The 27,682-nt window shown below is 33.2% G+C and overlaps 1 pseudogene; it reads left to right on the top strand.

Moving 5' to 3' along the window:
- Positions 1-5,002: 5,002 nt before the first annotated feature.
- Positions 5,003-27,682, top strand: part of LOC149552552 (T-complex protein 1 subunit delta pseudogene) — a 31,986-nt pseudogene continuing 9,306 nt past the window's right edge.

Below are 27,682 nucleotides of genomic sequence, written 5' to 3'. Positions count from 1 at the left end.
TCATTATCCCCCAAATAAAACAAGCCAAAAATCCCCTTGAATATAATCAATAAAATAAGCTCTATGATCTATAGCATGAAATGAAGCCCCAAACTATAAAACCTAAGAATCATCAACACTTTCTAAAAAAAGAAGCAAAAAATCCTCTTTCGATTTGTTACTTATCATATTTGCATCCTTGTTCCCTTCTAGTTTATCTCCTTCATTGTTCTTTTGAGTCCAACAATCTTTCTTCTTATGCCTTGGTTTCTCATAGTACCATCAATCTCTTGGTCCTCTAGATTGAGACCTCTTCCCCTTTGAATTTTAGAGTATTAAATCCAAAAACATAATTAATCATAGCCATTACCAGGCCATTCCAACTTTTTGACAAAGAAAAATAAATCAAGAGAGCCATAATTTCTTCATCAAAATTAACATTTGCAGAAGATAATTGACTAGTAACAATATTAAATTTATTTAAATGATCTACAATAGATCCACCTTAAACCATATTCATATTAAATAAACACTTCATAAGAAATACCTTATTTGAAGCAGAGGGCTTTTCATACAATTTTGCTAGGGTTTCCATCAACTCTTTTGTTGTCTTCACTTTTGTAATGTTAAATGTCACTGACGATGCTAGACATAATCAAATGCTTCCAAGTGCCTTTCAATATAAAATCTCCCAATCCTCATCTATCATAGTTCCTTATTTCTTGGGTTTTCCTTCCAATGACTTCCATAAATCCTTCATATAAAGATAGTCCTCCATTTGCATTTTCCATAACTGAAAGTTCTGCCCATTAAACTTCTAAACCTTTAGCTTACCTTTGTCTTCCATTACTCACACTCAACCATGAGACCTTCCTACAAAGGATAGCAAAAAAAAATGATGATAGTCTGGCTAAAAATATTTAAAAAAATGATGACAGTCTAGCTCTGATACCACTTGTTAGGATTAACCATGGATATAAGTAGCAGTTACATGCAAATATAACCAATATTAGAAAATAAAAAAGTGCACAAATGAGAACACAAGATAGAAATATTTAATGTGGTTCACCCAATCCTTGAGCTATGTCCACCAACAACAAGTCCGATATTATTATTATCCAGTGATTACAATCCACAATCCCTTACAACTCAATATTGCCACAAGAAGCTATAATATCACCGTACATTATGAAATCCCTAACTGTAAGCCATTTTATATAAGATTTTGCTACTTATAAAATTAGGGCTAGAATAAGTCATCTAATAGAAAATAGTAGCCGACACCTTTTACAATATAAGGTCATTTTTGGCTTTGGGGGTGCACCTCTGAAAACCCCTATCGGGGCGTTGCCTCTTGACCCCACCCTGCACTGTGATAGGGAGCACACTTGAGGCACTGCCCTTGGATCCCATAGGGGTGCTACCCATTGACCCTATCTTAGGGGCTCTATCCCCAAACCCTTGTAGAAATAATCTAGGGGAAACCACACTGAATAAACCTCCAATTTTGATTAGGCTCCACATCACAATAAAGGAGAAGAAGGAACACTTGGTGAAGGATAAATCAAATTTTGGGGATGAATCCAAACCTATTTAATAGAGGAAGAGAACAAGTAGAGGGACTTTTAAAGGAAATTTCTATAGATTTGGTGAAGAAGGATACATATCTTTTGAATGTCCCAATACTGGTAGGAAGGTCGGTGATAAAAGAGCTGCTACAATGAATGAGAATAGGGACTCGGTGAATGAGGCTGAGGTGGAGGAAACTTGTTGGTTCAATGAGTATTTTTTAGTAAAAGGGCATTGGAACCTTTTCAAAGGAGAAATTTGTTCAGGGCATGTTGTAAGTCTGGAGGTAATTGTTGGAATGCAATTGTGGATGGTGGTGATACTGATAACCTTGTTGGTGAGGAGATGGTTTAGAAACTTGGTTTGAAGAGAGTGAGACATCCTTATCCTTATAGGATCGATTGGTTACAAGATGAACATGTTTAGGAAGTAAGGGAGCAATGTCTTATTAATTTCTAGATTGGATAGTATGTGGATCAAGCATTGTGTGATATTGTAGACATGTTTGTCAAACATTACTTGGTAGACCTTGGCAATATAATTGCAAGGAAGCACATGATTGTGTCAAGAATGTATTTACTATTGAGAAGGGTGGCAAGAAATTTTCATTGATTCTTTTGGACAATGTAAAGCTCACATTAATACATTTTCTATTGATTTTTGACCAAAGGCCATTTTGGCTTATGATTTATTTATTTATTTTTGTATATGTCTCAACAGGGATTACTTTAGCGGTGAATCTTTGCCTTTTGGTGATCCTGTCTGACGGGTCAATCGTCATTTGGTGAATATTTATCATATTTGGGTCCAACCGCGTCATCGAATATTTATCATATTTGGGTCCAATGCCCGGGGTGGTCACCCATTAGTTATCACATAATTGGTCAAAAATATCGGTGCAATTGCCAATGTGATATACAGTTTGGATACATTTATTTTAAACAATTCGCCAACCTTTGCATGATGTTTCTTATTGGTCGACATTATTTCACCATTACTACAACCATATTAATTTTTCCTTGGGTTGGGTGTCACCAACCATTATATCGACGTGTGTCAATCACCCGCCCCATTTAGCGAACCGTTTCCTATTATAGGCTTGCATCAGAAGGTGCATTTCGCCTACATTTGACATTCCCGCTTGTTAATCCTGCCTAATTTGCCAACCTAGATTGGAGTATAAGAAATTATTATTCTACACAATTCACTATTTTCTGGTCTGGAGACTGACATTTCTTATTGCTGCCGAACTTTTAGAGTGCTCAGTGCATTGGCCATTGACTCGTGGACCTGGTTTTTGTAAAAGGCAAGTGATTTTTAAATTATTTTGTAAGTGGTACTGGTTATTTTTTTAGTTTCACTGTCCAATGTCCGCTGGTGGTTAGACATCTCACATGCTAAGATAGCCTATAGGTATTAGGTTTGCGAATTATATTGGGTAGTACCGTAGAATACTGTAGTAGTGGTACCCTTTTTTTGAGAATGAATCATATTATTTTTATTAAATGTAGTCTAAGTAGTTAAGTCTTTTGTTCAACAACTAAGTTGATATTTTTTTGCAACCTTTATCGGTTTGCCATGTCAAACAAGAGGGGTCCGATCCCTGAAATCCAAGAGAGGCCACCATTACCAAAACACAGAACCATAGCGACATATTTTGGTGGTGGAAATGTTGGCAACCTACAAGATTCACAAGTTAGATCTCCAGTGGTTACTGAAAAAGGAGATTCATCACAAGTTGGACCCTCAGACAGTATTGAAGTTCAAGTTGGTGAACCTGATATCTCAGTCGAGGATGAACTTGAACAAGATCTGGAGGAACTTCCCCCGAGTAGGGAGTCACAAACTGAGATTATAGAGTTGGAGTCAGTCTCGGACCAGTCGGTTGAGAAAACCAAAAATGATTCCATAAATCAGGTTCATGCACAAAAGGGGAAAAAAAGAAAACTAGAATCGAAGAAAGATCGATCTCGCTGGGATCTGTCCAAAAGGAATTTTCAGTTAGAATGGGTGGAAAAGTACTGGTTCATTGAACCAGTGCCCAATCCAAATGATGGTGAGCCTCCTGCAGAATGCAGATGTAAGATTTGCACAGAGATAACAAAGAAGGAGAAGAGGTTACAACTTAAAATTGATACCATAGAAAAGCATGTTGGTAAAGTTTACAAGAAGGAAATTATAGATGGAGTCGAAAAATCCGTGCTAACTTGGAAAACAAAGAACTGTTTGCATATTAGGAATGCTGAAATATACGAGTTACACCGACAAATGTGGGAGAAGCATTCTGCAGTAAAAGGTTCCATTGAAGATTTCATTGGGAAAGAAACGGAAGTGAAAAATATGGGAAAAGTAGTTCAATTAGGTGTGGTATTTTATATATTGAGTAGAGGACGCCCTATGATGGACTACCCTACAATGACTGCATTATTGCATCTTTTGAAAACTCTAAACTATCCTAATAGTCACTGGTCAGTAAACAGTGGCTGGGAATGGGCTAAATGTCTTGCATAGGTTGAAATAGAAGATATGAAGGAATCTATAAAAAACTCAAATTTCATTGCATTGTCTCTAGATGAAGTTACAGTAATTGATAATACTTCCTGGGTGTCCATGCATGTTTATACTGTAAACAATCTTTGTCGTTAACCATTTCTACTATCTGTTGCTAAATTGAATCGTAGTGCAACAACTGAAAACTTATATGAATTATTAAAGACTACTGTAATTGAATTTGGAGGTTTAAATAGCATGGAGATTGCCAAAAAGTTGGTGTGTGTTGGAGCAGATGGTGCTTTGGTTATGCAAGGTCATAAAGGCGGTCTTTGCAAAAAGATCAAGAATGATTTGGCGCCCTACGCTATTCCCATTCATTGTATGGCCCATCGAATGAATCTAGCTTTTGGAATTGTCAGCAATTTTGGTTGTGTAAGTAAAGTGGAATCTCTGATCAAAGAGATTTACCAATACTTCTGTCGAAGTCCAAAACGAGTTCGAGAATTTCAACACTTTGCTGCAGGACTTACTGATGGGAGAAAGCTTCTTAAAGACAATGATACCAGATGGATCTCTTTGGATGGACCAGCGCATTGAGTAATGTCTGAATACCCATCATTGCTTGGACTAATCCATTCTGTGCGAGACAAATTCCCTCGACTATATTCAAGCCTAACTAATGTTAAGGTACTCTTAACTTTAGCATCTATTCTCCCCATGCTACAAGACATGAGAAATATTATAAAAAAAGGTTCAACAAAGAGCTATATACATTGCAGAATATAATAAGCTGTGTAAAATGACATGTAGTAGCCTGGATACTCTGTACTGATTATTACCATTAGATGAAACAAATTTTACAAAGTGGTTAGAAATCTTAGATTTGAACAATCTTGGGAACTTTTTACATATTGGTGCAAACAATGAGGTATATGCCAGGGTACATGGAGTTGACATACCAATGCAGTACTATGCTTGCGTCAACCCCAATGAAGCAGGAAGCGAAGTTGAATTAGAACCAGAGAAGGTACTTTCACATGTTACAAGTGAAGCCTTCAAGAAGATCAAAGACTCTGTGCTTGACTCTGTCAAGCGAGTTTGCTACAATCTGTCGTCAGAAGTTAGATTCAGATTCCCTCCAGAGGAACTGCTGGAAGCAATGTCAATTGTTTTTCCACAATATTGGTCTCTAAATAGTCCAACTGATTTTCAAAGAAGGATGACGACTTTGATTCAGCATTTTTGCACACCTAAATTAATCAATGGAGTCACCATAAATGAAATTTTAGATGAAACTTGACTGAGAGATCAATCATACTCTTTTGCAAACATAATGAGGGAACAATATGCTGTTATGGAGAACCCAAATGAAGAGGGAGCGGTAACAAAGATTTGGAAAAAACTTGGTGAGAGAAATCAGTTGAGAGAGGCAATACCAGAATATTTCAAGCTTATCAATTTATGTTTGACAATGATATTGGGTTCAGTGGAGGATGAGAGAGTTTTCAGTACTTTGGGCTTCCTTAAGTCAAAGTTTAGAAACAAATTAGACAAAAATTTGGATAATTGTCTGAGGCTCTATAATTCTAGGTATAAGGTAGAAAGTTTCCCTTATGATAAGGCTATCAAAATTTGGAGAAAGCGATGTCAAAGAAGAGGGATTGCCAACATTTCAAACACAAGTGGCAGTGGTAGTGGCGGTGGCAGTGGTTCATATCGTGATATTGAAAGTCAAAGCAATGAAGATGATGTTGAATTTGGCATGCATAGTGAGTCTGACGCTGACAATGAATCTGAAGAAAACACAACAAAAAATGAAATTTTATATGCAATAAATGAGGAGGATTCTGATGATAGTGATGCTAAGCCGGTCCAGGCAGAATGGCAACTATAGCAGCTTCTCAACCTTCTGCGTGAGTCAAGTAGTAGGCTAGTAGCTCTGATCTAAGACTCTACCTACTAATTAATTATGTAACATGTTTGTAAAAGTTAATTTATAGCCTTCATTCACTGTCCCTTTATAGATGCTTAATTTTATTTATTTATTTTTGAACATGTTGATGTTACAAACTTAGTACTTACATGTGGAGATTTTCATTGATTGCATTTTTTTAAAATGTTGAGATTTTCATTGATTCTAATTTTTTCTTTAAGAAATTGTAACATAATGAATTTAATAGAATAAGCTCCATTTAAAAAAAATTGTATTATAATTTATAATTACAAATCAGCCTGTAACATAATACATTTAACGATTGTCAATTACAAACAATTACAACCCCTTGCAAATGACTCAATGTCAAATTTCAATGACCGTGAATTCCCTTTTGCAGATACAAGGGAGAAACAATAGTTGTAGGTCAGTTTGTAATTGTATATATGATTAGATATGCTAGCTCTTGATTCCTGATATGCCATAGTATGCTACTATGCTAGTGCCTGGTTTCCCAACTATCCTGATATGTTGGCTCTTGATTCCTGTAACAATTAACATTAAACAAAGTTGAAATTAAATCCAAAATTTGAAATTAAAGAGAAACAAGTAACAAAACGATTATAGTTCTATCACTTACTAAGTTGTTACAGTGTTACTACTTAGTGCTATCAGCTATGACTGCCACTGATAGCAATAGTAACAGTTTGAGAAGATGACCCAGCTTCACTGAATTTCTTTAGGGCACTCCATTCTACATCATTTGGAAGCCCCATTTTTTTGAGGTTGTAGCTAATTAGTTTAGTCTTGTCAAAAAAAAAAAACTTCTGAGAGATAGAATCATATGATAGGAGGAATCTATCTATAACATCACTCATTGTTGACAGTGGTTTGATGCAACTTGCAATTCCCTCTAGAGTGAATTCCTCAGGCAATTCCCCTAAATGAGAATTCATCCTACCCTGCAACTTTTTCATGTAATTTTCATTTCCAATGAATGTGCTTTCTGAGTTAGCAAGATTTGGTAATCCAACATTCAACAAGTTCACTATGGTGTTATTCATCTTCATCAACTCTTTGGAAGTAGAATTGAGCGATTCACCAATTTGCGTTACTTCTTCACAATGTTGAGAGACATTAATGGCCATTACACATGCATCCAAGCAGTTGTTTATTCCATGGTTTGCCAAATCCTTATCACTGGATCTCTTTAGTTTATTGAGAACTTGGTTAGAAAGATCTTTTAAGGAACTGGTGAAGATTTGTCTTTTACCCTGAAAATCAATTTTTGCATTTTCAAAGACAACTCTGAGATTGCTATTTAAATCAAGTCATTCAACCAAACCATCACTGATCGTCATTATTTTGTTCCAAATTTCTTGTTTCATAAGCTCAACTGCATTTATTATAGTATCCTTCACATGATGGTCTTCGGAAGAGGTCGTTCTATTTTCTACCATTACATTCTCCACCTTTTTCTTCATTTTAGACATCTCTTTTTCACTCTTTTTCTGCATTTCCTCTAGTTGCCTTTGCCAATCAGTTCCTCTCTTCCTCTCATCCTCCAATTTCTTCTTCAAATCTTGGATTTTATTTGCAGTAGTTACCTCTTTTTTTTTGTTTTCCTCAAGTTCCCTTTTCAAATCATGGATTGTCTTTGAAGTGGAATCCTCCTTTTTCTTCGCACTATCCAATTCCTTCTTCAAATCATGGATACTTTGAGTAGACTCCTCTTTCTTCGTGTTCTCCAATTCCTTTCTCAAATCAAGGTTTTGCTTTGCAGTTGACTCCTCTTTTTTCTTTGCATTCTCCAATTCCCTCCTCAATTTGTGGATTGTGTTAGTGCTTGCAGTAACACTAGACTCCGTTTTCTTTGCATTCTCCAATTCCTCCTTCAAATCACTAATAGTTTTTGCAGTTGACAACTCTTTTTGTTTCATTTTCTCCAATTGGTTATTCAAATTGTGGATTGTTTTTGCAATAGACTCCTCTTTTTTCTTCTCATTCCCCAATTCCTTTTGCAAATTAAAAATCATACTTTCCCTAGACTCCATTTTTTTCTTTTCCTTCTCCCATTCATCCTTCAAAATTTTATTTTCCTTGGCAGCAGATTCTAGCTCAGTTTTCAATTGATTCATGACCTGTGCAGTAGACGCTTGTTCATTCTTAAGTCTTTTTTGGCACTCATCCAATTCTTTAGTCAAATGTTGCACTTGTTCATTCATCTTTTCTTGTTGGACAATTGCCTCTGTAGGAGAAGATTTCTTTATCTTGTTTTGCAATTCTTTGAACCTATTGTCTGCTGCTTTCTCCTTCACCTTCACATTATCAAGGTCTGCCTATAACTTTTCTATTTTCTTTGTAAGCCTTTTTTTTTCCCTCTCCGCTTTTAGAAGTGTAGAGTAGACCATTTTGTTGCTCTCTTTTGATATATTGATTTTGTCAATATTTTTCACTTTTGACAAATCCATTTGAAGATTGGTAACTTGTATATCGTTACGATTTATTACATTTTGTGGTGGATTATTATCTCTACCTAGGGGCATAACAACCATGAAGTTCATCATTTCATTATTTGGATCATATGTTGGAAATATTCTGTTAGTAGATCCCTGACATTCGACAACTGCATCACTTTTCAAAGTCTTCATAATTTGCCTATTTCTTTTTCTTGTCTGTTCAAACTTTGATGCAAACTCGTTCAAACTAAAATTCAGGTTTTCTAACACAATTGAGTGTTTGAAAGGTGAATTATCAACTGTATCGTTGAATGTTAATGCTCCTCCATCTCCAGCTAAACTTACTCCACCTACAACTGTATTTTGAGGATTGCCAACATATTGAAGATGGCCCATTCTAAATCCTGGCATTTTAGGACTATTTTCAGGTTTTTGTACAGAAGCCACTGGTGCATACATTGCTGAAATAACCGCTGACATTTCTTGCAGTGTAATTGTCATAAGTTTTTGCTTTTTTGCACAAGGTTCATCCATGCTAGTGCTAGTGTCACTGCCAGTGCCAGTGGGACCAACTACAACTGGATTTGAAGATTTAACAAATAATGTTTTGGGATGACCTTCAGAAGCAAAATTATAATGTTTTTTGCCCTTTTTAGATGAATCATCTTCAATCTCGGAGCTTCCAATGATTGGTTTACTTCCTCTTTTGGGTGGGTCTGGTACTGGAACTGGATTCCAAATCCCATCACCACTTGCACCAATGGACCCTATACCTACATAACCCATTTTTTGTATCATAATTGCTCCTTTACCATACGTTTGTTTAGTAGAATCACTTATTTGAAGTTTAATAATATCTCTGCCCCTGGTTGATGCGGAATCCTCAATACCTTGAATGTCAACATTAGACTGGAGGTCCTCCTGTCTTTGAATATCATTGTCACTGCAACTCTCAAGTTGATATAGTATAGTTGGATGCTCTTTATCCCAATAAGTGCTGAAAAGGTCATCGTCATCAATTTCCTCAAAATTTGCTGATGTCTTTGGTTCACCCAAAATTTGCCTCATTTTCCAAAACTTAGTTATCTTGGTTTGACACCACATTTCAGATATGCATACCTCTTTTATTGCTTTCGGCATAGACTTCTTAGAAGGTTCAGGTGCTTTCTCGTAGGAATTTAAGTATGTTAGAGGCCCTGATTTGTGTGACTCTGATATGTGCAATGTCGTAATTTGGGATGACAGTTGTTGCATTGAAATATCATTCTCTGCTGCATGTTTCTCCATCTCTTTCTTAACCTCATCCCACGAATCCTTGTTTTTTAACTTTTCTATCAATGGCATCTCCTGGTGTTGATATTTGCTCACAGAGTTCCCATTGGCAATAAGTCTTGTTTTTATTATGTTCAGTGGATCATAATTCCAGTGACTAACAAAATGAAAGCCAAAAAAAGTTAACAATTCATTTGCCACTTTGAAAGCCTTTCTCTCAAATGTGAGGCCTCTAATTGCGAAAGGCAAGGAAGGAAATATCATTTTCTTTTGTTGTCCACTAAAAAGTTCATCTGCACTCTCCATCTACCTTACATATTCCAGTGCAAAAACCCTTTCTGTAACATGCATTGGAAGTTTGCAGGGTTCAACTGCTGAACCATAAAACCTCAAGACAGTGTACTCTTCCATGAAGAACTAGTCAACCAATTGAATCTGACTTCCTAATTGAATGCAATCTTTACAAGACATAGGCAATCTAGGCATTGTAGTGCTTGTGATTTTTTGGTAAATAGGTGCCAAAAAGAAGTCTACAAAATGGTTGTAGTTTTTATTGTTAGCAGTCATCCTCATCTTATGTGTCCACTCATATACTGGACTTGGTGTCTGTGATTTCTTCTGGGTTTTCTCATCAAACTTATAGACCTCAATATCAAGCTTGTTGTTCTCTGTCTCAAATATTGGGCGATGCTTTGCTAAAAAAAGGTAGCACAAGTAACTTGTGAACCTAAATGTCTTCGTCTTGCATGTAGTTGTACTTTGTTTAATCATTACTAATTGTTGTTCCATATATTCAACAATGTACCGAACAAAATCATATCTTACTACTACATTGTCAACTGACTAACCTCGACAATGGATATTATAAATCATTTCAAGAACACTGGCCCCCACTTCCTTGTTACTGTCCAATCCCAAGCAAAATGATAACAAAGAAATAGTATTCTGAACCCATGGCACAAAAATATCATACTGATAAGGAGGCTTATGGTCTTTGTCCAGTGTAATAGTAACACTACTAGTGGACGCTGAGGGTATTAAACCCTTAATATATGAATCTTAAAAACTTCTTTTTAGCTTGTCAAAAACCTGAGCTAGTTTATCCAAGTCAATGCGCTCATTAGAGATTTCTATTTTAAACCCTAACCCTAGGTCTAACAGAGTGAAAAATTCACTCTCAGTTATTGATAAAATTTCCTCTTGAGTGTTTTGGTTTACAATTGCCTTTCTATTTTCATCATAATTTTGAGCGCATAGCATTACAATTTCAGGGCAAGGGAATACTTCAGGTACAATGAGGTTTGCTAATCCAGTAACTAGAGCAGCTAGTTTATTTGTATATGCACCAATATTGCTGTTATATTTGTAATAAATTCTCCCCTTCTGGGGATCTTTCCACTTACTAAACAATGAATGTCTGATTGCCATGATTCCAAAATCTCCATGGATAACAGGATAAAAAATATCATGACATTCATTGGTGAAACCTGGGGTTTGTAGCACTTGTCTGAGTTCTATAATGGTGTTCTTTTCCTTTATGGGTGCACTCGTTTGGGAGGTTTTTGACTTTGTTTTCCCCATGCCTGGCTGCTATTGGTTATTAGACTTCAGACTCTATTCAAAATAATTGTAAAGTGTAAACCTAAGACAATTAAAATCAAGATTTTTATTGCTGCAAGTTGTAATGAAATTTTTTTGAAAAAAATTAAATACCTAGAATTGAGATTGGATAATTGGTGTTGTCGTCTGATACCCAAGTTTCACACTTTCAGTCTTCAGAAACCAGAACACAACTGCCAGTCTTTGAAAATTTAAAATTTGAAAACCCTATGGCTATTCTATCGATAATCAGACTCTCATCTTATGTTTCTCAACTTCATACTTTAAAAAGGTAATACTTGAAGTTTATTAGTTAAAATGAAAGTAATAAGAAATTAATGGTTTTAACTTTTATGTACAATGTACATCTAACCATAATAAATTGTCAAGACTCAAAATCAATATTAAATAATGCACTGACGCACATAAGTTACATGTATCATGATTCCAAATGCATTTTGGCAGATGGGAAAGCATTCCCCAAATCGGCCCAAAATTCTTCTCAGGCCATCGATCTATAGACTATCAAATGGTTATTAAATTTTTAAATTTATTATTCTTATTATATTATATTATTTAATATAATATTATATATAATATTATTTATTAAATACCATATAATATTTATATAATATAATATAATATAATTATTATAATGACTCGAGTCATCGACGGCCCGGGAGGAATTTCGAGCCGATTTGGGGAATCTTTTCCCATTTGCCCAGATACGATTCCGGATGAATTTGGGCAGATGGGAAAAGATTCCCCAAATCGGCCCGAAATTCCTCCCGGGCCGTCGATGACTTGATGGTTCTTATTATTATTATTATTAATATTTATATAATAATATTATTTATTATAATAATAATAATAATAATAATAATAATAATATACCATATAATATTTATATAATGTAATAATAATAATATTAATGACTCGACTCATCGACGGAATTATTGGACATAATATTATATAAATAATAATAATAATAATAATAATATTAATATAATAATAATAATATTATTATTAATATAATAATAATAATATTATTATTAATATAATAATAATAATATTATTATTAATATAATAATAATAATAATATCTATATTATATAAATATTAATAACCACATAATATTATATAAATAATAATAATAATAATAATTCTGTCGATGACTCGAGTCATTATTATTATTATTACATTATATAAATATTATATGGTATAATAATACTAATAATAATATTATATAATAATAATAATAATAATATTTATAAATATAATAATAATAATAATAATAATAAATAATAATAATAATAATAATAATATTATATTATATAAATAATAATAATAATAATAATTTCGTTGATGACTCGAGTCATTATTATTATTATTATTACATTATATAAATATTATATGGCATAATAATAATAATAATATTATAATATAATAATAATAATAATTATTATATAAATATTAATAATAATAATAATAATAAGAATCATCGAGTCATTATTATTATTATATTATATAAATATTATATGTTATAGTTATTTATTATATAATAGAACATATACTATAATTATTTATACTCTAATATAAAATAATATAATTATAGCCATATGATATAATCTTAACCATGTAATATAATATAATATAATAAATTTAATAAAATATATAATGACCATCTCAGACAGTAGACTCAATCTGATAGATTGACGGCCCAGGATGAATTTCGGGCCAATTTGGGGAATCTTTTCCCATCTGCCCAGATTCATCCGAAATTGTGACACGTTTCGCAGAATCCACGATTATCTGAGATGGTCATACTCATTGTTATTATTATTATTATATTATATAAATATTATATGGTTATAAATTATAATTATATTATATTATATTATAGTGTAGTATAATTAATTATATTATATGTATATGATATGGTTATAATTACAATTTAAAAATATAATTACAAATGCTCTATTTTTATTCATATTTATTATTTAGTTTCAAAATTAAAATATAATATAGTTATAATATCTATAAATTATTAAAATTTAACATATATTGAAAATTCTGATAATTGTTTATAAACTATTCTTCATCATTCAAAAGATTTCATAATGAAAAAAAGTTAGGAATAGGTGACAAGATAGGTATGAAATAAAAATTTGACACATAAATCTGAAACAAACTTACAAAGTCATAGACTAAGAAGAACAACGATTTGAGAAGCCAAAAACTATTGTTTTCATTGATAATATTTTAGACTGTACAATGTACATAATACTGATTCATAGCTTACATATTCAAAAGAGCTGATTAAATCACTAATCAGCCTAGTTTTACTATTTCATAATTTACAAAAAAGGGCAGTGCCCAATCCAAAGAAAAATACAGAATCTTGAAATCTTTTTTTTGGCAAACTTTTGCCCTAATCAAAACATGTTTTTGCCCTAAAGGGCCAAGGGAATAGGGAACACTGAACAAGGAATTAGGGAACCAGGGAGGCTAGAAGCATGAGCGGGTTGAGGGGCCGAGGGATTGAAGCCTTTAATCAGAAAGGTCTTCAATTCCATCTGCGAGGAATCTATTGGAGAAGATGATGTCACTGAACTCGTCCAGCCATGTGAAGTTCATCTCGCTGATGTCATCGTCCAACAACAACCATTTCTGTAGAAAATCCCTTCCGAGCCGCGCCCACTTTCGATGGCGAGTTAGTTGCCATTTGTTCATGCCGAGCAAGAAAGGATGCTTATGTATAATGCACCCTATGCCTTCCTCCCAACACTTGTCTACTACATCTGCAAAAGGGATGCCAATACCTGGCCTCGGTACCTACTCGGCCAATACAATAATTTTGACATCATCTTCTAAAAATGTTTCCTTAAAAATGTTACGCAGAAGCATCAACATGTCTATTTGCCTGCCTCCAAGGTTGAGAAGAGACGCGAGGAAGCGAGAGGTAATATCCATGGACACATGGTACCTCTTATCATTTCTCAAGAATTCATGGCTGAGTACCATGCATATAGCATGGCGGATAAAAGGACTTCGGCCATCTACCTTGCAAACCATGGCAAGGACATCATGAAGAATTTTGCTTAGAAAGGGCTTTTGCAGAGCCATATTAGTGCATTTCAGGCAAATTGGCGTATCCATGACTACGATTCAAGAAACTGAAAACTCTACAAAGTACAACTACAAACCAAATTCAGACTGAAGAAATTAGAAAATGAGAAATGATATTGAAAGAGGAATTGAAGAGCCTATTTAATGGCAGACTGCAGTTGCATCTAATTCTTTGGCCTTCGCGATCTTCCATATCTTATCTTTTTGCATTCCTATTAATTTTCAAGTGTGTGAAATGCCGAAATGTGCTGACATTAATGTCAGATAGTCAATAGTGCCTGACATGATTAATGATTTCCATGTAAACTTTTCCACATGTCTCCATTCCAAAACATTACGTGCGACTCTAAGTCTTTTCAAACGAGTGGCCCTGAGATGCATCTACTATCATTGATCTCTAACTAATCAACAGTCAATAAAACTATTGTATTTACTATTAACGTAACAAAAGTGATGATAGTTGACTTGGTAATTGTGACATTGACGTAATGATGTTACGACATTATTAATAACACACCTAACATAGTACACAAGTTGAAACTTGAAAGTGACTACTTTGCAGTTAGTACAGTCACTAACCAATACATGTGCAAATTTCACTTTCAAATTAAACAATTTTTCAGTTTACCACTGAAGATTAACCAAGACCATTATTATTCATTTTCCTACAAAACAAGTAATTCGCCTCTGACATTATTAATTTATTTTTGGCAAGGGAAAAATAGCCATCATTTATATATCTGTTAGTGAAAAAAAAAATTAATTCGCCACATTTAAAATGACTTTTGCTAGGGCAAGAAACAAATTGCCAACATATAATATTTTATTTCCCTATATGGAACGAAAAAATCCCCCTCGATATTAAAATTTTCCTGCCCCCAAGATATTCGATTCGCCAGCATTTTAGGCTTTTTTTTTGGGAGGGGTTTCTTAAAGTTATCCCTGTGTCTCAAAGAGGTCAAAATTTCAACCTTTGTAAAGTTTAATGTCAAAATTTTGACCAATATGAGATATAAACAAAAAAAAAAACTAAATCTAATTTCATTTCATTCTAGTGGTTATGTATGGGTGAGAGAAAGGGTTAAGCACAACAGTACAAGTATGTAAACAAACTGGATCGACCTGGTGATTTCATGCATTTAGGTCAATTATATTAGACATGAACATTTGTTAACCTAGTAAATATAGGCACGAGTGAGAATAGTCGATGGAGAGATGTGTGGAGCACCATTTGTTAACCCAAATCCAGATCATTGAGCACAATACATTATGTGGAGCACCATTTGTTAACCCAAGTCCAGATCATTGGAGCTAAATATTGGCTAGAGAGCTATGGAGCACCATTTTCTATAGTTCCCGATTAGTCAAACTGATGAAAATATCATATGGTGGAGGTACTCGAGCTTCCCTTAATATTATTCTTAATTAATTGAAATACTCACTAGACTCGTGTATTATTCTCTATATGTAATGGCTTGATTATTCTCTTCAGCCTTGCAGGAATACTCTCTTCTCTAGTACTGGTATATAATTTATATCTAAGAAAACTTGTAGAAGCAACAACATTGCCAACCATTTCTAGGTCTTTGCATCTTCAAAATTTTTAGGCATTTATGGATGCCTCATATCATTTTCAATAACAATGCCTTCAATCAACTATGTATCTTGCAACCTTCCACCAAATTTTCCTTCAACTTTAATCAAATCCAAATTAACATATTTTCTTTCCAAATCTGCAACAACAAGAACTGCTTTGATAGTAATCTCTGCTAACATGCATTTACATCTATTAACACTGCATCAAAGGACAAAAAAAACTTTAATACCGAAAATTCGACACTTAGAAGAATTAGTTGTAAGCATAGTTGTAGGTAGGATAGAACTTATTCTTTGTGAACTGAGCATACAAAATGACAAGACATCGATATCTCCACATGTGAAAATAAGTGTATCAAAATTAGAATTACAACCAACATATAGTTAAAGTTTCTCTAGACTTTGATAAAAGCTAATTTGCAAACAACACATGTACAATTAAAGATTTACAATTGATTTTGTACCATATTTTTTCCTTCGTATAACACTTCACTAAGCTATTGCACACTGCTATGGAAATGGGAGGTAGCCTAACACAATTACGATAGGAATAACTATCCAATTATTCAAATTAAAAAAATAAGATACATGAGTACCAAATACTGGTCCATTGTTTAACTAGCATAGGTATACCCATATTTACTTTCATTAAAATCAATTCATCATATATGATATTAGAACTATAAAAAAATAGATGCATAAGGATAGGATAATGCATGGAGTCTACCTTAGTGGAATCTTGTTGAATATTCATTTCCATCATTAGAAAATTGTAAGTCACACTCTTATCACAATCCATTCCAAGGACTTTATCTAGTCCATATACAATGTATCTCATATGATTGTGGAAAGTGTCCAACTCAAATGGTGTTTTGACATCATTTGTAATTAGGGCTATCCTTCTACCAAGTATAGACATGTACTTAAGTATAGAATTTATCTTTAGCATAGTCTTGTGGAGGTTATATTTCCTTATTTCCTCCTCCAATTTGATATCAATATAGGGTGCACTGATTATTCCAAAGCCTTCCATAAAACTCACTGTATTAATCTTCACCATGTTGGATTTTTCCCTTTTCCTTATCACTTTTTCTAGAGGGAAGTAATACTAAGTTAGGTCCCTAACTAGGTCCACATCCATGACTAAATTAATCATAATCAATTTCTCCAAGTTTATCTACCAAGGGTTGCACATTGGTACTTCCCTCACTCCATTATCCAAGAAATACATGAACAATGAAGTAACACTACAAAAATATCTATACTGGTAGCATGAGTCCTTCTATGTGTGATCATTTCTAGAGACACTATTAGAAGTCTTTGATAGAAGCTACATGAATTCTTTAGAAAAATTTCCAACCTTGGATCTAGTACTAACACTTGGATCTGCTATTGTTAAAATTTCAAGAGCTTCTACAAAATGCATGACCACAAGAAATATGCTACAAATTAATCAATTTGAAGAACCCTTTACTATCAACACAAAAATTTAAGCTCAAGGTTGGATATGAAAATGGTGCAAGTAACTTTGCAATCAACCAACTTAACAAATTTTTCCATTTCATGCAACAACAAATATCTTATAAGTTCTTGGCCAAATACTTTATCAAGATCAGGTTTATGATGTGAATCCATGAGAGGGAAATCTTAAACAAAAAGGAATACCTTTAAACCTTCCCTAACTCAACACAACAAGATCATACAATCACCAGGGTACTTCATTATGAAATATACACAATTTGTTGTCTAACCAGTGAGCAATGAGATCTTGACAATAAACCAATGATGCTAGGTACACCTTTAACATTAACATTAGTTATAGACTTAATTCAACTATATACAAATCTTAAGAACCATCACATGATGAGGTAAGGGAGAAAGTACCAAAATTTAGTCAAATACAAGTACCCTGTCTAATTTCACCATAACACAAAACTAATTAACTTATTTAAAAACCACACCATGTCCTTCTACCCTTGTTCATTACAATGGATTGCATAATATTTGCCATAGAAAATGAATTTTAAACTTCATAAATAATCCTATCCAAGTGTACAAGCTTGATGACCCTTCACATTCCAAAATTATCATTTTGCAAGAAAATGTTGTCTGCAACATTTTTGACAACTTTGCAATATTTTACAACTTTTTCCATTTTTGACATTTTATGCTACCACATTTCTACTTGTCACCTCAAATAGGTCCAAAGGCATATAATGAGAATTTTAACATTAAATTTTAATCCATCTATGGCCTTGCATGGTATTTCACACCTTTAGAGTGAAAGGCCAATAGATTGAAAGCAAAGCATCTAGGTGTGGGCCAAGATGTTAGGTGTTAAGAGTAAAGGACAATGTTAGAAAATTGTTACAAGTAGTCATTTCTAGAGCAAGCCCTTGGTTAATGTGTTGGAGTAAATAAGTTTTGGGGATTCGATGTTCTTAGAAGATAAAAACTATCCACTGGATGGTAGCACTAGCATCATAATTTCAATAATAATAATTTTGTGTGTAGAAATATCTAGAGTAGTCATTCTAAGGGATACATGAAATCATATGGTTGATCAATGGGGTTTGAAAGAGGACTAGAGCTCAATAGATTACATAAATTCTAGAAAAAATCACTATAAGGAGTATGTTGAAACTAGATGTACAAATATGCAAGCTTTGGAAATTTTGGAAAATGCATTTTTTTAGAAATAAAGGGGAAATGAAGATGATTTGGGAAGGAATATGCAAGTTGGTTAGCCTAATCTTGTGAGCATGATTTGTGTGTGTATTTGTAAATATTGTTGGAATTATTTAGAATAAGTGAGAGGGGGTGACTCAGTTATCCAAGGTCTAGATGTACTATTGAAACTTTTCACAGCTTAGTGAACCCATATCCATAAAACATTTTCATCATGCATGCATCCATTAAATCATACAATCAATTATATTTGTAGGTTACTATCAAATCAACTTTGTAGAAATGTAAACATGAAACATAATAGATTCAATAACACATTTGACACAATGACTTAATGTGGAAATCCAATTTAGAAAAAACCACCAGTAACATGCTACTTATTCTCACTTTTCTAAAGTGATGGCCTGTGAAAGGCCAATCTTGTTAAAGGTTACAATGGACACTGTTAAATGTGACTTGGTTAAAGGATTTCAATCAACCTGTTAGGAGTGAGCCTTGTTAGAGGACTTTTGATCAGTCACTTGGAATGTCACCCAATTAAAGGATTTACAAATGACTATTAGGTTAACCTTAATCCAAAGGATTTACCCTAGACTAGTACAATGATTAGAAGGTAATAGTAAGACTTGAATTGATAACAACTTACAACACACTTGTACATTATAGATCTCTATTTCACTCCTCCATTTTTCTTGGCTTTCATACACTTCAGCTCTAATAGCTTGTTCACCCTTCAAGCATCCATACCCTTAAGCCTTCTTTCTTTCTTGCAATGCAGTCTCTTCTCTTAGGTCACTGAATGAAGCAATACCCTAGACTCCTTGTCTTCTTTAGGTTCTCGTACATGACAACCTTTGCTTCTAACCAACCATCTCTATAAGTAGAAAATTAAGATCTTTTTTCGTTCATCCTCCATCATCCATTTTTGGGTTAGGTTAGATTAATGAATCTATCCATCATTTTATTTCATTCCCTTCTAGAAAATTCTCCTTTAATCCTCTTTGAATTCACCTAAAAATGGTTCACCATGAATTTTGTGCCACCAGTTTATCAAGTTTATCTTCTACATGGTTCACACAATCCAGAAAAAATCAAACTTGTCATCTCAGATTCATCAAATTCTCAGTCTTTCTCATAATGCTGACACTTGACATTAATTGGCTTTTGATGCTCAACACATATTGCATTACTCAACATCCTTTATCAAATCACTTGGCACAAACTAAAGTAAACTATTGCTCAACATCAACTAAACTTTACTCAGCTTACATTGTATCACTCAGCTTACACTGAAATGGACTTTGCTCGGCTTGAACTAATTTTCTATTCAACTTACACTAACTTTGCTTGAGACCTATTGTGTAGAATGTTAAGCTTGACATACATACTTCGTTTAACTTGCTCTTCTAAACTTAATTAGTGTAACCATCCTTTACAACCTTAAGTATATTATCAATGCACTATAATATCACTATCTTAACTGATCCTTGTACTCCTTTTGCATATCATAACTCAATATTTCCTCTAGGTGCTATTGTTACCTCATTCGATCGAATCTTGTTCATTAATCAAATAAATGATTGTACTCAAATCATATAAGCAATTGTCTTACTAGCAAGTAGTAGGTTTGACATCAATGGCAAAATAATAATTGAAACACATTTATCATTCTTGTATCAATCCATTTTTAACAAATCTTGTATAATCTTATAATATTTTATTATTTTTCATTACATACAAGATACTACTAATGCTTGTATGTTTACATTTTGTATATTTATAGCTCGAATATTTTCCTATGAAGAAAGACCACACCTGCCAATATGAAACCAAAACAAAATAATGAGACAATTGCTACACTGTGGTCTGCGTTCTAAAGAAAAGTAGATAAATGCAATTGTCCTTGCAAAAGTATAAGGGCTTAAAGAATTGGAGAATTTTAATCAAAATAGCTCAGAGTTATTGTAGGCAATATGGTCATGTTGAAGGGGGGAACAATTTTTGTCCATTGGTCAATGTGGATTTCCAATTGGAGGAACATGGAGGTGTGAATATCTAAGCTGAGGATAATGCTCCCATAGAAGAAGATGATCCTACAATAGAGGACACAATTGAAGATGATGGTATTGACATAGCTGATAATGTGCTAGAGAACATGATTGAAGAAGATAGTATTAGCGCAACCGATCAAGATGATCAGTATGATTGTACTATCCCATCTAATAATGATGATGAAGATGGTCTTGATATACCTATACCTGAAAAGACATACGAGCCCCTATACCAAGGCTCCCAAACAACTCTTCTCTCTGCTATAGTGTTGTTGGTGAACTTGAAGGTTATGAATGGTTTATCCAATGTATCAATGTCGCGTATGCTAAGTTATGCCATTTTTGTCATCTTCAATGTTAGCATACCATTACTATTCATTATATTAACAAATCATATTTATTATTATAGGTTGATAAGTGAGTTTTTGTTACCACCATCAAACATTCTACCTCGCTCGTACAAAGAATTATCTACTATTATGAATCAAATTGGGATGAAGTATCAAACAATACATGCATGTCCCAAGAATCACATTCTATATCATAAATAACATGAATTTGCAATAGAATGCCCTAATTGTCATATTAGTAGATACTATTTAGATCAAATAACAAAAAAGATGCTACGCAAGGTTCTTCAGTACATTCCCATTATTCCACATCTTGAAAGATTATTCAAGTGTAATAGCTCGATACACTAGCTTGATACAATTTATAGATTACCATGCACACAATAGAAGTCAAGATGAAATTATGTGAATGCTTGCGGATGGTTTTTTATTTAAGGACATAGAAGATGGGTGGCCAATATTTAAGAACCTTATAATTTGAAGCTTTCATTGGCAGTAGATGGTGTCAATCCATTTAGAGATATAAGATCTGTTTACTCAGTGTGACCTATTTTTGTTATTAACAATAACATTCCTCCTTAGATGTCCATAAAGAGGGAGCACATAATGTTGCTAATGATTGTACCAGGTATTTTTTTATTTAATAGTTATCTAAATTAATTTATAAACACCGCATCAAAATGGTCATAATAATTATGTAATATTTGTGATCAATCAACTAGGTAAATACCAAGTTAAAGATATGAACATGTATATTGAGCCCCTTATTGACGAGTTGTTGAAGTTATGGAATGTGGTCACTATATATGACATCTCTAGACCAATAAAACAAAGACAATTTCAATTCCATGCAATATTTATATGGACAATACATGATGCCCCTGGGATAACTCAGTTTTGCGATATGTTTTCTTGTTAAGGTCATATTTTTAGTATGTTATAGTGGTTATACATTATTGTTGTATGTTTAAGTTGCGCATGATAATTGTGCATGATCACTTAGGTCTTCAAACAAAGGGAAAATTTGCATGTCCAATTTGTGGTCCAAAGATGAAATCTCATCATTTAAGAAGTTTATGAAAGTAAGTGTTTGATGAATTTAGGCATTTTCTCCACAATAATCATAAGTATCAAATTACTAAAAAACATCATTTTAATGGGAAAGAAGAGACAACATCAAGGCAATGAAGAATGACACCTCATCTATAAAAGTTGGAATATAATAGACTAAATCGTCGAGGTAATGCCATTCGATCTAATGATTTTTGTTTGAAATTTATATTTTGATATTGTCTTTTATTTAGTAATGATGTAATTGATGCTTGTAAAGGTCATCAAGGCATCAATGACCAACTTCCTAGAGGAATAAAAAGTTACCCTACTCAATTTAAGAGGTTGTCATACTATAAGGATCTCTCAATCATGCATTTGTTTGATGGTATGCATATTGGAAAGAATGTAACATAGAAACTATGGAAAATATTAGATGGAAGGTATGACAAAGAAAAAATTGCCAAAAGTTTTTAATGACATTCATGAATCCAATCATGCACTAAAAAATTTCATTGAATCAAACAACAATGGAGACTGCATAAATACGAGTTCCTTTCCTTGATTATTAATAGAGAAAAAAAGTGATGCATTAAAAGAAGTCATAAAAAATAAAAATTCTCATAGGATTTGCTACAAATATAAGCAGTCTTGCATCAAAGAAAGGTGATTTTGGGCAAGGGTTGAAAACACATGATTGGCATACCTTCATCAAGGTAAGTCATGTTGTCTATTTACAATATATTTGTAAAATTGCATATACTTTTTATTTCATTATTTTGTAATATATTGAAAACATTTTTTTTAAAATTATTGCAATACGTCCTACCTCTATCCCTCCCACACCAGTTTGACAATAGTGTTAAACAAGTTATATATGATCTTGGAAAATATATTAGGTTAGAAGTATTATTTCTTAGATTTGTTGTACACATATTATATTTACGACTTGCTTTACTTTTTATGTTATTTATTATATTTATTTTTATAAAATCTCATTTATATGTTCTTACATGTTGAATATTTGTTAGGTGGTTATCATCTAAAGAAATTGATAAAAAAGATATAAAATATTGGAAAAGAAAAATTCTCCAACTTATGTGTGAAATGAAAAAGTGTCTACCTTCAAATTTTTACAATGCTCAAGAACACTACCTCATACATCAAGTTGAGGAGATTGAATTGTGTGGGCCTGTATAAACTAGGTCAATGTGGATGATTGAGAGGAACTTGAAATTTATGAAGGGCTTGGTTCTATTGAAAATAGATTGACATAAGTATGAGAATGTGTTTTAGTCATTATTTTTTTAGTGATGTCAAACCTACAACTTGCTGGTAAGATAACCACCTAGTTGATTTGAGTACTATCATTTGTTTGATTGATGAAGAGGCTTTGATCAAATGTGGTAACAAAAGCACTTAGAAGAAATGTTAAGTAATGGCATGAAAAAGGAGTACAAAGATCAACTAAGATAGTGATGTTATAGTGTATTGATTATCTAATTAAGGCTCCAAAGGTTGGATACACTGACAAAGTCTAGAAGTACATTGACAAAGTCTAGAAGAACAAGTAAGAAGAATTGAGTCTGTCAAGCTTGACCAAGTGGACAATAGGTGCTGAGAAAAGTTAGTGCAAGTGGAGTAGAAAATTAGTTAGAGCTAAGTAAAGTGAAAGTTCAATGTATGCCAAGTGATATAGTGTAAGTCGAGTAAAGTTTAGTTGATGCCGAGCATAAGTAAACTTTAGTGTTTTCCGAGTGATAACATATTGATGTTGAGTGCCAATATTCATATTAAATCATAGATTTGATAAATTTGAGCTAACTATTTTGTTTTCTTGAATTTTGTGAAGCATGTGGAAGATAACTATGATGAGTTGGTGGCACATAATTCATGGTAAACCCTTTTGAGGTGAATTCAAAGAGGATTGAAGGAGAAGTTTCTAGAAGGGACTAAAATAAAAAGATGGGTAGATTCATTGAATCCTACCTAATCCTACCTAACCCTAAAATGGACAATAGAGGATGAATGACAAAAAAATTGATTTTCTATTAATATAGATGGTTGGTCAGAAGCAAGGTTGGTCAATGCTCGAGAACTTAAGTTAGACAATAGGTCTAAGGTATTGCTTCATTCAATGACCAAATAGAAGAGCCTACTATTGGCAAGAAAATCAAGAAGGATTAAGAGTATGAATGCTTAAAGGGTGAACAAGATATTAGAGCTGAAGTGTGTGAAAGATAAGCAGAATGGAGGACTAAAACAAAGATATGTAATCTGTAAGTGAGTTGTAAATTTGTTATCAGATCAAGCCGTACTATTACTTTCTAATTATTGTACCGGTCTAGGGTAAATTCTTTGGATTAAGGTTAACCTAATAGTCATTTGCAAATCCTTTACTAGGTGAAATTTCAAGTGAATGATCTAAAGTCTTCTAACAAGGTTCACTTCTAACATGGTGATTGAAATCCTCTAACTAGGTCACATATAATAGTGTGTATTGTAAAATTTAACAAGGTTGGCCTTTTATAGGGCATCACTTCAGAAGAGTGAGAATGAGTAGCATGTTATTGGTGGTTTTTACCAAATTGGGTTTCCATGTAAAGTCCTAGTGTCAAATGTGTTATCAAATCTGTTATGTTTCATGTTTACATTTGTGCAAAGTTATTTTGACCTAGAACAATAATCTACAAGTTTAAGTGATTGTATGATCTAATAGATGCATGCATGAATATGTTTTATAGATATGGGTGCACTAAGTTGTGAAAAGTTTTATTTGTGCATCTAGACCTTAGATAACTAATTCACCCCCCCTCTCATTTATTATAAAGAATTCCAACAATTGGTATCAGAGCCATCTACTTAGAAGGACTAGTTTGAAGGTATTAGAAGAAAAAGATCAAAATGTCAAAAAGAGAGGCACCCAAGCTTAACAAGAAAAAATTCCCTGCATGGAAAAGTCTTATGAAGCTACACCTAGGAGGTCTTGGAGACTATGCACAATCTACCATCACCACTAAGAATGTTGATCCTACTAGAACCCTAATTGCTAAAGTTCTGAAAAAGAAGAAAGAACACAATTAGGCAATGTTGGAGATTGCCTCTACCCTAAGTTATGTTGGGTCTGATGACATCAAAGGTTGTGATAGTGAAAAGAAGATGTGGAATACTCTTCACACCATCTATGGAGGAGATGCAAATGTTTTGAGAGCCAAATCTAAAAGTCTTAGAGGTAAGTTCAATGATATGAGGATGTAAGAAGGTGAGAATGTTGCTCAATATTGCTCAAGAATAAAAGATGTTGTTAATTCTATAATAGGTTCTACTGGTAAGATAGATGGTGATACTATATTGAGAAATTTTTTGAGAACATTGCTGCCCATCTATGCTATTAGAGTTTTTGCAATACAAGAACTGAGATGTATACTAGGTTCTAATCTGACTCTTGAAGGTCTTGTAGGTAGGCTCATTGCTTTTGAGCTATCTAATTTTGACAACTTCAAATCTGACAATTTTGAATTTGCTTTCAAAGCTAAGCTATCGTTGAGGGAACTTAATGAGAAGAAGAAGAAAAAGGTAAAATATGTTTCTAGTGATAGTGATACAAATGAAGAGGATGTAGAACAAATTGAAGCACTACTAGCAAGGTGATTTCATAGAGCTAAAGACAAATTCAAAGGTAAGTTACCTATCACGTGTTTTAATTGCAATGAGGTTGGTCATATTGTTGCTAGATGTCCACAGAAGAAAAGTAATAGAAGTGGAGACAAATATAGAAGTAGAAGAGATGAGGTCAACAAAGTTTACAAAGACAAAGGCAAGAAGTCTTGCTATATTGTAGAAGAGGAAACTAAATATGGATCTAACGATCTTGATAATGAAGTGTTGTATGTTGCAATGAAAGATGATTTTGATGAGGAGGAGGCAACTGCACTAGTGTCTTGTGTGAACAAGAATGAGGGATCATTGATAGTGAGTGTACAAATCACATGAATAGAGATAAAAGTAAGTTCGTTACCCTGAATTATTATGATGGAATAGTGTAAGGTTTGGTAATGATGCACCTGTCTAATAAAAGGAAAAGGTTCTATCAAACTCACAATTTTTTTAAAATGTAACAATGCTTATTATGTTGAAGGACTTAACTATAATTTGTTGAGTGTGTCATAGCTGAATTTTTTAGGTTGCAAGGATGAGTTTAAGAACAAGATAGCTAAGATATACTATATTGATGGAAAAATAATTGGAAAAGGTGATAAGACTAGAGTTAATGTATTCTACCTTGATATGGATGATGCTACTTGTCTAGTTGTAGAATCTAATGGTGTGTGGTTATGACACACAAGGTTTTTTTATGTTAATTTTGATAACTTGGTTAGCATCAATAACATGAGAAGAGTCAGAGGTTTTTCTAAGTTGAAGAAACCTAAAAATATAATTTACAAACAATATCAGTTAAGAAAAATGAAAAAGTCAAGTTTTAAGAGTAAGACTCACACCTCTAAAGGAATTTTGGAGATTGTTCATACTAACTTGTATGGACCAACTGATGTGCAAAGCTACAAATATGATAAGTACATTATGTTATTTTTTGATAATTATTCTAGGATGATGTTAGTTATGTTTCTGAAATAGAAATCTGATGCTTTCCAAATGTTTAAATGGTACTTAACAAGAGTTGATAAGAAAACAAGTAAAAGCTTGAAATGTATGAGATTTGACAAAGGAGGATAACTTACACCAAATGAGTTTGAGATGTTTTGTAATGATAGAGGAATCAAAAGATGAACATTTGCACCTAGGACCCCTCCACAAAATGGAATTGTTGAAAGGAGGAATAGATCTATAATGGACTGTGCTAGGACACTCATGATGGAGAAGAATCTTGCTTTGAAATACTAGAGAGAGGCTATAAATACAACTATCTATACCTTGAACTATGTGAAAATCAAGAAAGGTAATCATTCAACACCTTTTGAACTACGGTATGGATACTCACCCAATGTAAAATATTTTAAGGTATTTGGAAGAAAGTTTATATTCTCAAAGATTTTAGGAATAGTAAATTAGATGCAAAAGTGAAGAAGGTATATTCCTTGGCTATTCCACAAAAAGTAAAGCTTATACATGTTTATTACTAACACTAACAAAGTTGTGCAAAGTACAAATGTGAAATTTGATGAATATATAGAGGTACATGAGGCTAAACCTATGAAGGAGCCAGAGGAATACAAATAGTTTGTATACTTTTATGAAGGTATGCCTACTGATGAAGATGTTGTAAATCAAGTTAGAAATCAACAACAAGTTTTAGTGACTGCCGAGTCACATACAATGAATGCTGAGTTGCATTCAAGAACCAAGCTACAGTCAGGTGCTGAGTTGTAGAATGAAGCTAAGGTAAATTTTGATTCTAAGATTAGTGTACATGAAAGAGATTTAGAAGTTGGTAGACCTAATGAGGAAAATAGAGCAGAACCAAGATTGTCAAAGTATGTCAAAAAACATCACCTTG

The sequence above is a fragment of the Cupressus sempervirens genome, chromosome 6 (assembly GCF_028749045.1).
Source record: "Cupressus sempervirens isolate cs-2001-9-10 chromosome 6, ASM2874904v1, whole genome shotgun sequence".
Classification (NCBI taxonomy): Eukaryota; Viridiplantae; Streptophyta; class Pinopsida; order Cupressales; family Cupressaceae; genus Cupressus; species Cupressus sempervirens.
Note: the sequence above shows the minus strand (reverse complement) of the source record. Positions and strands in the feature narration are given on the sequence as shown.